Raw genomic sequence first — 15,133 nt, forward strand, 5'->3', positions numbered from 1 at the left:
CTTAGTAAAACTCAGTATGGTATTTTGAATAATCAGGCTGGCTGAAACATAAACACATTAATTCATGTTTCTGCCACAAAAAGAAGCTGCTGCCTTGGCAGCCCCAGAGGCAGGAAAATAAGAATCAGAGCTGCCACCGAATGCTCCCAGTGGGGCTGCACTGCGTCCATCTCTCAGCCAGAAACAAAGGAGCAAATCCCCGCTGTGAGAGCCCTGGGTGGTGCAGAGGCTTTCAGACCCTCTCCACACCACAGCAGACAGCAGCTCCATAGATACAGAGGTGTGGTGCTGAGCAATGTGCAGCTGGTAGGAATTATTTATGGGCAATTTAGCAAATTAGGCTAACGATTCACATGAATTCGCTCACAGCGGTTGGTGCAGCGGAAGAGCCAGGATGGGGCTTTCCCCGCTGGAGTGGGGAGCCCAGGCCCGCAGCCAGCGAAGCAGGATGGTGCCTTGCGAGGGGCTCCGCTGACCTCGGAGGGCTCACAGGGGCAAGCACAGATACCTGAACACCCCGGTTTGACAAGACTAGCACCTGGGATGATAATACTCTGCTAATACAGTGTTGATGGCTTTCCATTTGCCAGTGGGGTTGGATTCGCAGGTGTTTGGTCATGCACACCTTTGAGATTTGGCTTGTGTCAATGGAAGAATAGGAAACAGATTCATCCCTTAAAGTATTTAAAAATAATAATATATATGTCCATAAAACTGAAATAGCAATATCCCATTTCTATTTTGGATGTGCCTTGCCTTTAGACTGGGAGTGCTCTAAGTGACTAAAGGATGCAGGGTCCAGTGCCGCATCCCAGTGCCTGGGCCGGAGCAGGGATGCCTGCCTGCTCCCGGCAGCACAGCTGGCTGAGGCAAGAGGAGCCAACTGGTGGGTGCAAACCTTTTGTTCCCAACACATTTCCCCACGTTACAATTGTAAGCATGTAATCTACTTAGAGATATCAGTGATCTCATACAGGATTTTAAATGGGCTGGGCTGTAGGAAGACTATGACCCAACAAAGTGTTTACTTTAGCCCGTCTGATGGATTGCACGTCCCTGTGAGGTAATCCAGTTTGAGTAAAATCCAGCTGGCTCAAATCTCTGCTCCACTGATGAATTCAGTTAATATGTAAAATGAGTAAGGTGAGATGGAGTAATGCTAGGAAAAAAAATGAAAAATGGGTTCAACACCAGTGGTAACAGAGTTAGCTAAGTAACACTGGCCTAGTAACAGGTTTTATAATGTTTGAAGAACTCATTAAATAAAGCATTTGCTTTCATCACTTGCTTTTACAAAATTGCCTAAGTAGTTAAAATTTTTCCCCAGGATTTGGGCTTTGGTAGGAAAGGACCTTGTCTTGTCACTGGTCACAGCCTCCCCTGCACAGCTTATAAAATGGATCAAAATTAGGCAGTTTTCAGCATTCATTCTCCAGAGAGAAGCTGAGCAGTGCTAGCTGGAGGTACTGAGGGTGCACAGAAGGAAGCCCAGGTGCCAGTCCCAGCTTTGCTCTGCATGGTCATGTTTGTCCACCCGTCCTAGCAAGTCGTATGGGAGCATTATGCTGTATCCCATACCATCATGCTGCTGTTTGACCCTGAATGATTTGGTATGTCTCACATTAGTCTCCAAATGAAATGTAAGAAGCATTTTGTATCGTTATTTGTCCTGAAGAAAGAGCTATGCTGGGAATAAAGTAATTTTCAAAAATATAAGGTCCGGAGCTTCGGTTTGCAAGCCCATCCCTTTTCAGACCTAGGTTCGCTGCCTCAGACAAATAATTCCACAATATGGCATGCTGATCTGGGAGCTGCCTGAATCTACTGCAGTGAAATCACTGACAATAACATACCCAAACTTCCATCCCCACTCCAGGGCTGAGGTGTTTGCTCCGGGATTCATTTTTAAAGCTGCTATCCCTAAAGAAATGAGAACTCTTCTGAGGTAAGGTATCTAATGCAGAACTAATTTTTTAGGCAGGGAGATTTGCTCTTAAGTGGCCTATGGGATGAAATCTAGTCCTTGTCTAGGAAAGTCTGCCCTTCCAACAAAGAATCCAGTAGGAGATTAGAAAAAAAATCTTTTGGTATTCTTATTCTTGAGATTATTGAGTATTTTCCCCTTTGAAAATAAGCAATTTACAAAAAGCATATTAAATGTATACCAATACATACACACATTGTACCGAATGAGAAACAACAGTATGGTCAGCTGTTACACTTCCTTGACAACTGATGCTTATCTACAGCCACAGTTGCCACAGTCCTTATTCTGTTGGTTCTCCTACCAACTTCCAAAAAGGAAATCCTACAGTTCCTCCCCTCCTGATACTGCAAGCACTGTGGTCAGAAGTGAAGAATAAGCATGTGAGTCAGGTCGCTGATGCCATTATGCAGATATCCAGATGGGCCTGCTGACAGTTCATGGACCCATCAGCAGGAGACTTGACTGAAGCAGGCTGGCCAGAAGCAGAGACAGATGGCCACCTGGGACTGGCACATCCTTACACACAGCTTGTGGGATCCACAGGAAAGTGGAGGCTTCCAGGAAAAAGGAGCTTTATCATCAAGTAGAAGTTACAAGATCTGGCCAATGTGTAAGTGAGAAAGGGTACAGATAGTAATTGTTTTTTGAGAGGTGTACTTTCAAAATTTCCATCTTAGTTACACCAGTTAGTTAGTTGGCAGATCATGATTTTTCTTATTAGTTCAGCTAGCAGAAATGGTGGAAACATCTAAGATTAGTCTGACTGCCAAGAAAGATTGTCTGTTTGGGTTATGGATCACAAAATGATGCAGCAGAACCACATGATGAGGGGTTAACACATGGTTTGATTAGCATGAATCTGTTATATGCTTTCAGGGTAATAATTACCAAGATAGCATTTGCTGAAGGCAAGGCAACCCAGGCCACATGGTTTCTTTCTTACAGAATCCACGCTTATTGCCATTTCCACAAAAATCCACAAACAGTCAAAACCTTATTCTATTTCAGAAAAATATTTGTCTTCAAATAAGAAGAGCTGGCCCTAAGTTATGCCTTGCAAAGCACCTTTTGCAGCCCAACCAATCCCAAATCTTCTCAGATTTACAAAAGACATTATTCAAAAACATATTCAATAAAACATGAGGTTTACCACAGAAGAACATGTTAAAAAAAGAATGCTTCTGTAGTCTGATTAATTAAGGAAGAATCACTAACAATTTCCTTTCTATTAATCTATTAAAAACCAATTTTTTTTTTAAGCATTTTGTGTTACTAGAAATGGTAGAAAGCATCTTTCAACACCAAAGCAGTACATAAATCAAACTCTCACCCTAAATAAAGTAATTGCAGGAGGACATCCGTGTGGGATTTTGGGTACACATCCCTTCCTGGCAAAGGGTGTATCCCCCCTGGCAAAGCAGGGACTTGTTCCCAGGGTCTAGCAACACAGGTCAGAGGTCTGATCCAATTAATACATCTAATAGTCCTTGAATAACTTCTTTAGCCCTTGTAAATGAAGATCTGCTGCTTTCTGCAGCACAGATTCACTGAGGATTGAGATTACTGCATCCTGCTGGTTAGCCTACCTACCTCTGCTGTTACTGGTCTTGCTCCTCACTGAATCCACCTTCCTTCCATCACAGCTCCTGGCACGGTCCTGCTGCTCTCTGCAGAACAAACTAGACAGCATGTAACAGCATCACTAGCTCAACACCCCAGCTTCAGCCTGCCAAACTGTCCTGGTTTCAGCTGGGATGTAGTTAACTGTCTTCCTAGTAGCTGGTACAGTGCTATGTTTTGAGTTCAGTATGAGAAGAATGTTGATAACACTGATGTTTTCAGTTGTTGCTCAGTAGTGTTTAGACTATAGTCAAGGATTTTTCAGCTTCTCATGCCCAGCCAGGGCACCTGACCCAAACTGGCCAACAGTGTATTCCATACCATGGGACGTCCCATCTAGTTTAGGAACTGGGAAGGGGGGGGCAGGGATTCACCGCTCGGGGACTGGCTGGGTGTTGGTCGGCGGGTGGTGAGCAGTTGCACTGGGCATCATTTGTACATTCCAATCCTTTTATTACTACTGTTGTCATTTTATTAGTGTTGTCATTATCATTATTAGTTTCTCCTTTTCTGTTCTATTAAACTGTTCTTATCTCAACCCAGGAGTTTTACTTCTTTTCCCGATTTTCTCCCCCATCCCACTGGATGGGGGGGAGTGAGTGAGCAGCTGCGTGGTGCTTAGTTGCTGGCTGGGGTTAAACCGTGACACAAACCCACCTGGCAGTGGAAGGTGTGATTAAAATGAAGTCATCACTCTCCACATCCTGCCTCACTTTTCTCCTTAAACTGACTCTGTACTAAAGCTGATAAAATATTGACAGACATTAGAAAGCTGGCATGCAGAGTCCTGCCAGTTTATTGTTCAGTCTTATATGATTCTGTATGTCTACACGACAAAAATGAAGATACAACTGTGATATATGGTAAACCTGTGCTGTCTCCATCAAGTCACAGTAAAGTCACAGTGATGAGTGCTTTAGCTACTGATAGCAGCGTGTGCACCTGGGGCTGAAGGGCTATTTCTACTTTGGGCACTAGTATATGTTGAAATGTGCCACCACATCTCCACTGCCTTGGTTACCCACAAGAATGGGCTCAAACTTGAACAGGCCATAATCACATCTGTTGTCTACTATGCCTTGTACCTCTTCCAAATGTTGGAGCTACTTATTTCATATAATTTGAGAGGAGGAAAAAGATCTTCAGCCCTTTATTATAGGTCTGTTCAGTGCCATGGACAAGGCTGGAGTATCCTGGCACTGCTGCAATAGGAGCAAAGAGGGATTAATTAAGAGGCTCAGAACATGGTCATGAACAAAACAGCAGCATGGGTTTGGAAACACTGTCAATAAGCAAGTCACAAACAACCAAAAAACCCCTTTTCCTTCTGCGAGGCATCTATTTTGTTTTATTTACATCTCAAACATACCAGGGTCTTGGATTTGCTATACAGGATGCTTCCCCTTGGCAGGTGAGCTGAGAAGGCTATGTTTTCAATTTAATGGTCATGGGAGTGAGGGTAGTAGGGGTCTTCACTTGTCTACTCACTCTCCTTTATGGTTTGTGTTTTAAGGAGAAACGGATGTAGATCAAAATACAACTGAGGCGATTGTCCCAAGCTCTACTAGTCTACAGAGATGAGGTGAGAAAGACTAAACAGGACAGCCACCGTGCATACCATGAGAGTCTACGTATCACCACATTTTTTTCCGCTTTCAGCATTCACATGTTGTACTACAGGTTCCACACTAAGAATTTTAGCAAGGTGATTTAGGATGTCGTAATGGTAGAAAATAAATACGTAAGATGTATGTGAATGCAACCCAAAATACAGATCATATTTTTACTACAATACAGATAAAACAGGTTTGAAGTTCAAATTTTACAGCCCTCAAGCCTAGTTTTTTGTACTAGGAGCACAGAAATAAATACCTGTGAAGACTCTGATTTGGAAACAGTCCTCATAACAATTCCTGTTAATTGGACATCGGGTTGCTAGTAATAATATGAAATGCCAAAAAAAATTATGAGCAGGGACCCAAGAAGCCTGAAATGAATAAATCTCTTCTACATAGTAACTAAATCCTTGAGGTATCTTTGCCAAGATATAGTCTATTGTAAAATTTTACTGCTTTGCCCACTAATAAGTTTTTAATGCCTTAAGAGTGAGAATCATGCTACTTACCTATGAAGTTATTTATTATACTGCATAATAATTCTTAGCGTTATGGAAAATGTTTATGTGCATCTGGTAAGACTTTCATTTATTGCAATACTTGATAAAATTTTTCAAGATACAATGTAACTCAGCTACTTCAATATGAATATGAGAAAAAGTTCTTTATAGTGCTTTACAGATTTGAAAGACTTCAGAAGAAAACTTGGAGTTTGAAGAAGTTAACATAAAGAAGAGAAAAAAATCAGAAGTAGTGTATATCATTAACTATAAGAATTCTATCATTTAACAAATGAACATTACAAAAATATTAAAAAATTGTTCTGAAATCCAATAAAACTAATACCAAAGCCATATCATTAGTTCTTTATGATGAAAATGACTGGCATCCTCAGTAGATTCACATTCAGCCAGGCGTTACCACCACGCTGGGTCACTTCCCTTTAGTAACAGCCTTGCTACTCTCTTCACCAGTTAATTATGCAGACAGGTCCTCAGCCTCACCAAAAAAATGCCTCACATCTTCCATAATGTTTCTGCAGAAGAAGCCAAGTCTTTCATATCTAAAGGTAGGCATTTTGTTTGTAAAAGCACTGTTTATTTTCTGTCCTAGTTCTGGGTAACTTTTGACCTACGACACCAAATACACCATCATTTTTTGTATAGAAAGAAGTGTTAAGTCTTTTTTTACCTCCTCAACCCTATTTACTAAATCTTAATGAATAATGGTCTGTTTAGTAAAAAATTTGTGTTCATGTGTGTGACTAACTTGGCTGAAAGCATCCATATAGTACTCTTACTAAAAATACTAAAAGATTTAGCTAATTGTAGAGTTGGCTTGAGATCCAGAACTCAAAAATTAGTCATAGATTTATGAAAACACTTCACCACCCTTGGGGAAAACACAGAAAAAGCACATGATCATCATTAAAAAGATTTTCTATCCCTGCCCTTTTCCTACACAAGACTACATTGTTTTAAGTGTCAGGACTAGTCTTCCTAGTTCCTACACCTTGTATTTTTTCCTGAATATCATTCATTATTTTCCTTGTGACTATCTCTCTGGGACTGACAGCTCCTGTTCTTGTTTTGTCCATCATTCCTGTGCACATTATATCCACAGCAGTTCTTTGGTTTATGACCTTCAGTTATGACCTTACAGGCAGCCTCAAGTCAGCTTCAGTCCCCAAGCTATTAACTTTTTAAAATACGTGCTTACATGTTAAATCCCTCAAAACCTTCTGAATATTTGACTGCAGAAAATTCAGAGAAGAGTAGTAGCAATACAGCTAGCTGCTGCTTCCAGCTGCAAGGGCTGCCCCTTACAAAAGTTGCCCCTTTTACTTGTGAACACGACTTTTTGCTGCTGGTCACAGAACTACAGCCCAAGCTGGGGCGAGGAAGCCCTGGCAGAGCTGTCTGCACCACCTATCACATCAGGGGAGATGTGGCTTCTCTTCATTCCCCCTTAAAGGACCTCATGTTTACAACAATGACTTCCTCAACACTGTGAGGTTGAAAATGGTGGCTGCAGCGAGCCATTCTGTCACAAGGAGAGAGAGGGAGAAAAAAATCCACAGATCTTATAGCTAACTCCAATTTAAAAAAAACAAAACCATACAGTATTTGGATGTACCTAGTTTTTCATAAACGCAACAAAATTGGGTATTTCCCCACTTAAGCATCTAACAGGCTTATGCATAAGGCAGCAGTACCTCTATATGTGTCAAACAGGTTAAAAAAGTTGTAGACTTATTTTCTTGAGAATGTCTTCTGTAGGGAATAACAATAAGGACGTCTTTTCACATCCTTCTCTATTCACAGCATCACAGAGCAGCTAAGACTAAAAGGCACCTCTGGCAATTGTCTACTCCAACCCCTTGCTCAAAGCAGGCTTACGCAGAGCAGGCTGCCCAGGGCCCCACAATGTCTCTGGGCAACTTGTTACAGTGTTTGACCACCTTCAGATTAAAACGGCTATTTTTCTGTGTTTAAATGGAACTTTCTGTATTTCAGCCCATTGCCTCTCATCCTTTCACTGGGCACTACTGAGAAGAGCCTGGCTCCATCTTCTCTACTCCCCCATCAAGCTTTTATACACATTGATAAAATCCCTCTTGAGCCTTCTCTTCTCCAGACTGAAGAGCTCCAGCTCTGTCAGCCTTGCCTTGTACCTCAGATGCTCTAATTCCTTAATCATCTTCATGGCCCTTCGCTGGACTTGCTCTTGTAGGTCCATGCTTTTCTTGTGCTCAGGAGCCCTAGACTGGACACAGCACTCCAAATGTGACCTCCTACCATACTCTGGCCTACAGCAACTTTTCATATACAATTCCAGGTCTCATGAAGAAGTAGATCTGAATGGAAGGATACAGCTTTTATGTTATTAAACTGATTTTAAGTATCAGAGCTGCAGAAACAAACCACATAAGCCCTAGGGCATCATTAGAAGATGAGTCAAAGGCTATGCCTATCTGCCAAATACAAGAGGACCAGGAGTGAGTCTGAGCACTGGCGGCGTGATTGTCTACGCTGATTAACTGCTGGCTCACATGCTGGCTCTGCTCAGGACTCCTCCAGCCAGCTCCCTCCAAAGCAGTACTTGGACACAAGTAGGGACATAGCTGACTGCAAGGACAAGTCCCAAAAGACAAGTCAAGTAAAATGGTACTTCAGAGATACCAAACAATTGTGTTGGCTCTTCAGCAGGGGACTCTCAGGTTCAAGTACCATTGGCCGCACAACTGGGATATTTGTTCACCTCCAGTCTTTGCCAATTTCAACTTGGAAGCAGAGGGGTAAACTCAAAACCAACCAAAACAATGCTACTAATCTGATAGGGGCTGTCATCACACCTGAGAGGGAAGGAGTAAAGAAGTTTGTTCTGAGTTTAGCCTAGACATGATTTGCATGACTCACACCTAATTTCTTACCACCTACTGAAGGAGATTCAATTTTATTTACTGATTATTAATTGCTGTTTTATAACTGAATATGTTTGTTCTCAAAGGAAATTAGAAATGGCCAGAGTCATCATTATTCATTTTTATATGCCTGTGCATTTACCCAGCCGTCAAGGGTAAAATGATCTAGACACAAACCACTAGCTATTTTTAGAACAATGTGTCTTAAGAACGTAAAAGTGGCCTGGCATATAGCTTTTAAAAGATCCTTCACCCAGCTCTTGATTTTTTCAAGATATTGTTTAATACTGAGGGGCTGGAATCAAAATAATGCTACTGTAACTCCAGCCACAAGAGACAATATTTGCAAATTCCATTTTCTAAATATGTTTTCAGATAGTAGATCAGTTCTAGTTATCACATGCCACACCCCAAAGAAAACCATTGCTTTCTACATTTAGAAGGACTGGAAGAAATGTTAACAGCATCAAGACTCTGCAAAAGCAGCAGGTGTGAACTACATTAAATAGGAAGCATTCTGGTAAGCATGAATTTTGGTGGGGAAGGGAAGAGAGAAAGGGAGAGAAAACCTTCTTCTGATACCTGCAGGGAAGGAGGTGATATTTTCATAACTAGAAAACACACGTTCACAGAACTGGCGTTTCTTTTAAGCCAACTGCTGATGAGTCAGCAATTGAAGGCTCAAGTTTCAAACACTACCAGTGTCAGCAAGCTCCTCATCCAAAGAAGCAGTGCTTTTGAATCCTCAAAGAATCAGAATACAGATACTACACAGAGATACTTTTTGGTGGCATTTCAAAAAAAGTTTGGATCTCACTGTGGTGTAAATGCATCTTCCATATAGTGAAAACAGGAGGAGCAGTGCTGCAGATTCACAACATGATGGTTCTCAAGATAACAAGTATGTTCTAAGTAGAGATCTTCATTAAATAACAGCATTTCTACACCTATAGAAGCAACTATTTACCACCCCAGCAGCCAGTGGATTGACTGAATCCATTTTCTTTCTGTATTGCACCTCCTCCCTTTCACAGGAGACAGCAGGACACCATTCAGGCTTGCAGTATTTCTCTTTCCTTTTTCCTTGTTTGCATTCCTGAACATAACTGCAAGCTCTTGCTTTAAGTATGTGCAATCCAAGGAGCAGTCACTAAGGACACATCATTATCATGCTGTGGACTGGCAGTCAAAAGAATTCGCACATCAGATAACTCTCTCAAAACCATGGCACTTCAATCATCTCCAGTGAAAAAGCCATGAAGAGGAGGAGGCTTGGGCATCCTTCCAGCAAAGTGAAAGGTCACTCTTTGAGACTGTGCCCATTGCATCACTTGGGCATCAAGGACTAAAAATGTGCGTGGGTCAGGATATCAGAAGTTTAGTTTGCATTCAGGAGGCAAATGCCTGAATTGTTTGCATTCATAAGCAACAGTATTTTAGAAATGGCCTAAAACCCAGGAAAACAGTCAGGCCAGGATATGAAGATGGGTGCTGCATGGTGTTACAAATGAGCAGTCATGTAGTTCTGGGAGCTGAGCAAACGTTCACTTTTGCAGTGAGACTGCACTAAAAGTACCCAGCCAGTAGAAGGGCTCTGATGATTTTATTTGAAGCAGGATACAGACACCCCCAACCAGCACATTTACAAAACTTAAGAAAACAAGTGGAGACTCTGAAGAGCAGCAAATGCCAAGGAAATGGAGAATTTGAAGCAAATTTCTATGAACCAGCAATGAAGAACAAGGTTTAGGAAACAGCAATAGGAAATGAAAATTAAAAACAAAGGGGTACAGTGAAGGTGAAGAAAGTTTGCAAGAATGAGAGCTGAAATCCTGCCTTTCCTGCAGGCCAGAGGACTTAGGTCATTGGCTTCAGCTGAGCCAAGGAGTTCACTGAAGGAACACTGGAGCTGTTAGGAGTCCAGGCAAGATTACTTGGTGGAAGATTTGAGGTAAAACTGAAAGACTTAGTGTGTTAAAAGCCCTGAGGAGAGCAAAAGCATTTTGAGTTGGAGCAAAGTTCAGCTGTGCTGAGGTTTTTAGGACTAAGAATACAAAAAACTATTACTGGCTTCGTCTCTAAATAATCTGCTGTCCTGCTAACACACTACAGGGAGCTGAGGAAGAAGGTCCCTGGAGCCTTTTGTTTTGCTGAGATCTACATGCAACCAGTGTACACTAACATATTTCTACCTAGAATAAATACTTGGGAAAGGCTGTGATTTCAGAATATTTCTGAAGAGCAGGTTAGTGGTTGTGTCAGTGAGAAACAGCTTGGAAAACACCATAACTCTGGGAAACGGAGCAGTTGTGCCTGAGTGGCTGGCTATGCACTGCTTTGGCACATTTAGGCAAGCAGTTATGCAGAGGTGAACCAGGGGATTAGACTAAGGGGAAGACTGATGTACGCCATCACGAGTATCACCACTGACACTGCTGAAGGACCTGAGCATTGCAAACAGGAGTGGCTAATGCACTTGATTCCTCGATGATGAAGAGCACTGGCACATTTTTGAATAGTCACCAACCTGCAGAGGAAGGAGAGAAATTTCAGAAGAATTTTATACCAAGTTATAAATGTGTTTCATAGATTTATGTACAACAACAAAAATGAAACAAAATCACTGCAAAGCCTGGGTGACTTGGCAGCCTTGAAAAGTTTCTCCTGTGAGAATTTTAGACCTTTTCTTTCAGTATGAAACATGAGTTCTGCTGAATCTTTGGCCATTTATTTGCTAAACCACTTTCCCCAGAAAAGAGTAGGGAATTTAGCTATATTCTGCAAATCAGTCATCATGGATTTTGAAAATATTTTTTTTCCTTTTCCTTTTCTTCCCTGTTAGGAAGGAGGAAATGCTAATATAACAATCTACTTGGGTGTATGTGGAGTGAGTAGGATAACATCAGAAGAAAGAACTTGATCATTCATCATGTTTCTACACTCCTAAAAAAACTCAAAACAAGCAAAAAGGTCAATAACTTATAACAAGATGCCAGTGATAAATGTAAGCTTGAGCTAAGCAATAGGAAGATCTGACCAGAAAAAGAGGGGTGTCCAAAGCATTACATTGACATAATAAGAACAAAATAATAATAAGAACAACAACAGAAAAAACTCCCTGTGATAACATAGATTTACCAGATACGCATTATGGGTTTTGTTAGATTCACATACCATTTGTGATACAGATGATCTCAGTTTCTGCTTCATAGATTTTATGACATAGTGTAAGTATGTACTAACTCTTGTGCTACTTATCAGACATAAATTACATTCATTCTTAGTCCTTTTGTAATTCTCATGTCAGAAATTTACAACAGATTATTTTCCACTCTACTTTATTGATCACAGTATCTCTGCTGCATTATGGAAAATTAATTCATTTTATGAAGTTACTGTGGTTTGGCTAAGACAGAGAAAGTGGGTTTATGGCATCTATAAAACATTTTCTTCTCTATTTAATGAAAAGATTTACTGGAATTTGCACTGAAAGAAAAATGTGCCAAGCTAGAAGATAGATAGTTGGCATAGTGCTCTATACATACATTGATGCAGGAAGGCTGATCCTTTTAGAAGGGTGTAGCTCCAATAACAGGAAAAAAAAGAAAGAAAAAAAGTATCCTTTGAAGATATCTCAGAGATTTAACTTAAAAGAGTCTGCTACAAACCTTTCCATGTTTGACAGGACTAAAAATAGCATTTTGCTTTTTTTATCTGCCTGTACTCCACTTTTTCTTCCCAGAGCCTCCTCCAGGCAGACTGTTGTCAGAGCAGCCAGTACAGCAGTACCCACAAGTGGTACCTTGCTGGGCAGCAGTGGTGGAGGCCAAGAGCTGCAGCCAGGCTGGGAGTCGGGACAGACTTAACTGGGACAGGGGTTGGAAGACAGCTTGGGGGAGAAGGGAGCTGGACGGTGCAGCTTTACCTCTGGGGTGGGAGAGATTGCAAAATGGGAGTCTGTAGGATCTGGGGACTAAGGGTCTGGGTCAAGTGAGAGAGTTAACCAAATGGCCTGAACAGCTCACGCTGAACCCGGGTTGGGGGTAGGGATAGGCACATTGGAGCACTGTTCTTCTGTCTCTCTTCACTGTCTTCTTTCTAGCTCTTGGAAGCATACCAACCTCAAAAAAGAGAATTTCTGGTTTCTCTCTGACTTGCAAGTGTTACTAGTTAATATTAATATAAAACCATTGGAAGACTCAGAGTGTTATATGAAGTTATTGCAGACCCAATACCTAAATATAATTAGAGTAACACCACTGATGTAGAGACAACTTGGCTCCAAAAGCACTCAAAACTGCGTATTAAAGTAAGACAGGTTTTTAAAACCAGGATGAGTAGCCAAAAACAAGTATCCCCACCACCACCCTCCTTCTTCCCACCCATGGTGACCTTGCAATGTCCATCCTTTTTTCTTCTGGCTCTTGCTCTAATAACTTCCAGCAGCTTGCTGGCTTTCTAATAAACTGTACAGAGTCTCTCCTAGGTCTTTGAGGAGGTCTGCGTGTTCCGTAGGCATCTCGGAGGCTTGGCTCTCGCTTGCTCTTTGACACAAACAGGCCTCTGCAACTGCTGCGATGCATCCTGGCCTCCCCCGGTTCTCCTTCCCCCCAGCTGAGCATGCTCAGGTCTCAGAGCAGACACCGCTTCCTCCCCATGATTTTATCTGATTCGTGGAGCCAAAGCAGGGCAAATGCAACAGCCAGATGCCAAGCTGCTCAGCCGCACTCTTTTAATGAAAGCTACCACACATTACACACACAATAAGCTGTGAACACACAAAACCAGTTACTATGTTTAAATTTATTGTGTTTACCCTGAAGTGTGGTGTATATCCAGTATACTAAAGACCCAAGGGAATTATATGGCTGAAACTAAGCAACCACTACAGCAAACTCAAACCAAGCCAAAAAAACAGGCACCCACGTACACTCAGAGAATTTTTCTTCAAAAAATGGCCATGCCATATCTGATTTCTTGGTCAAAAACCCTCAAAGAAAGATGCTTGTACAAGCATCTGGGGAACTAAAATCCTTACTGAAAACTAAGGACTCAAGACAGACATTAGACCCGTTATGACCTCCCTGATCTTCCCTCCCTGCTGTACAGGGGTTAACAGCTCTTCACTCCCCGTGTTGCCCAGGATGCAACTGCACATTTATCTACGCAGTTAATGTAACAAGCAGTCCTGTAGAGTGTGCATTTAGCCTGGATTTATATATAACTCAAAAGCCCTTCCTCGTCCTTCCTGGGCATTTGAGGCTACGGGTCTGCGAGCAGCAGAGATGATCCAACAGGTTGCCACTGTAAGGGAAGAGCTTGCTTCACCCTTCCTGCTCCTAGCCTGGGGCTCTGGCACTCCTCAGACCCTTCCGTAAACTGATTAAACCAAGCTGAGGGTTTGGGTTTTTTAATTGTTGAATTTAATTGCCTGGGGAGAAGTCGGCACAAAGTAATAGGAGAGAAAGAGCGGTGCTTTTTGGACCGGTGAGGTGTTGGGTTGCCTTATCCCACTTCACAGTAGGTTACCGTTACCCTCTTGACCAGACAGAGGGTAGTGTCTCTCTGCACAGACTTCAGAGGAGAGGTGAGGGTGATCAATGTGCTGTATAAGGCACCATCAAGGCAAGTGGTGAAATCCTCAGATCAAGAGCAAAGTACGCAGAAGGTGCTCCTCGGACAAACATGTTGGAAACACACAAAAATTCTGTGGTATGCGAGAGGTCAAACCACACGAGCTCATGGTCCCTTCTGGCCCTTTAATGGTCCCTTCCAGCCTTCTAAAAATGTAAGAAAACAGGATAAATAAGTAAATAACTTGAAAACAGCCCATTGCTAGGCTTCAGGATTTCAGTTTGGACTTAAATCTAATTTTAAAGTATCCCTCCTCTCCTTGCCAAGTCTTTTAGACCTGAAAACACGGAAAAATTGATCCAGAAGTATGGGCTTCTAGAAAAAGAAAAAGAAGCCTTTACTCACAGATTTAAACGAGACAAACTGGCAAGTACCTTAAAGTATGTTTCAGTCAGAAGTTGCTGTACTAGCACTGCTTTTTTCTTCCCCTCCATCCTAAACAGCTATTGGAAACCTTTTGAGTTTAGATATTGCATCAACAGTGGGTAAATAGAGCAGCTCTTTGGTCTTGGCATGGGACCAGGATGAGGTCAGATTTGCTGCAATAACAAAAACTGACAGAATTTAGAAAATGATTTAACAGTGGCACTGTATAGCTGCTGACACTGGCTGACTGCATGCAAAGGCAGCTGTACCGTAAGAGTCAGGGCATTTATTTTCTTGCTCTTTGGCATTCTCTTTCTTCAAGTCTTTATGCACCACCATTTCTATGGGAGATTATTTCAGAACAAACGCTCTGGGCTGGAACTAACCACATGACTGAAGTTGCTTCATTCAGGACTTAACTGAAAAATACTTTCTACTGTAAGGGATGATGTGAAATTAGACTTCAAATTGTCTTCTACCCAGATA

This window comes from Haliaeetus leucocephalus, unplaced genomic scaffold (genome assembly GCF_000737465.1).
Source record: "Haliaeetus leucocephalus isolate CR32 unplaced genomic scaffold, Haliaeetus_leucocephalus-4.0 Scaffold169, whole genome shotgun sequence".
Lineage (NCBI taxonomy): Eukaryota > Metazoa > Chordata > Aves > Accipitriformes > Accipitridae > Haliaeetus > Haliaeetus leucocephalus.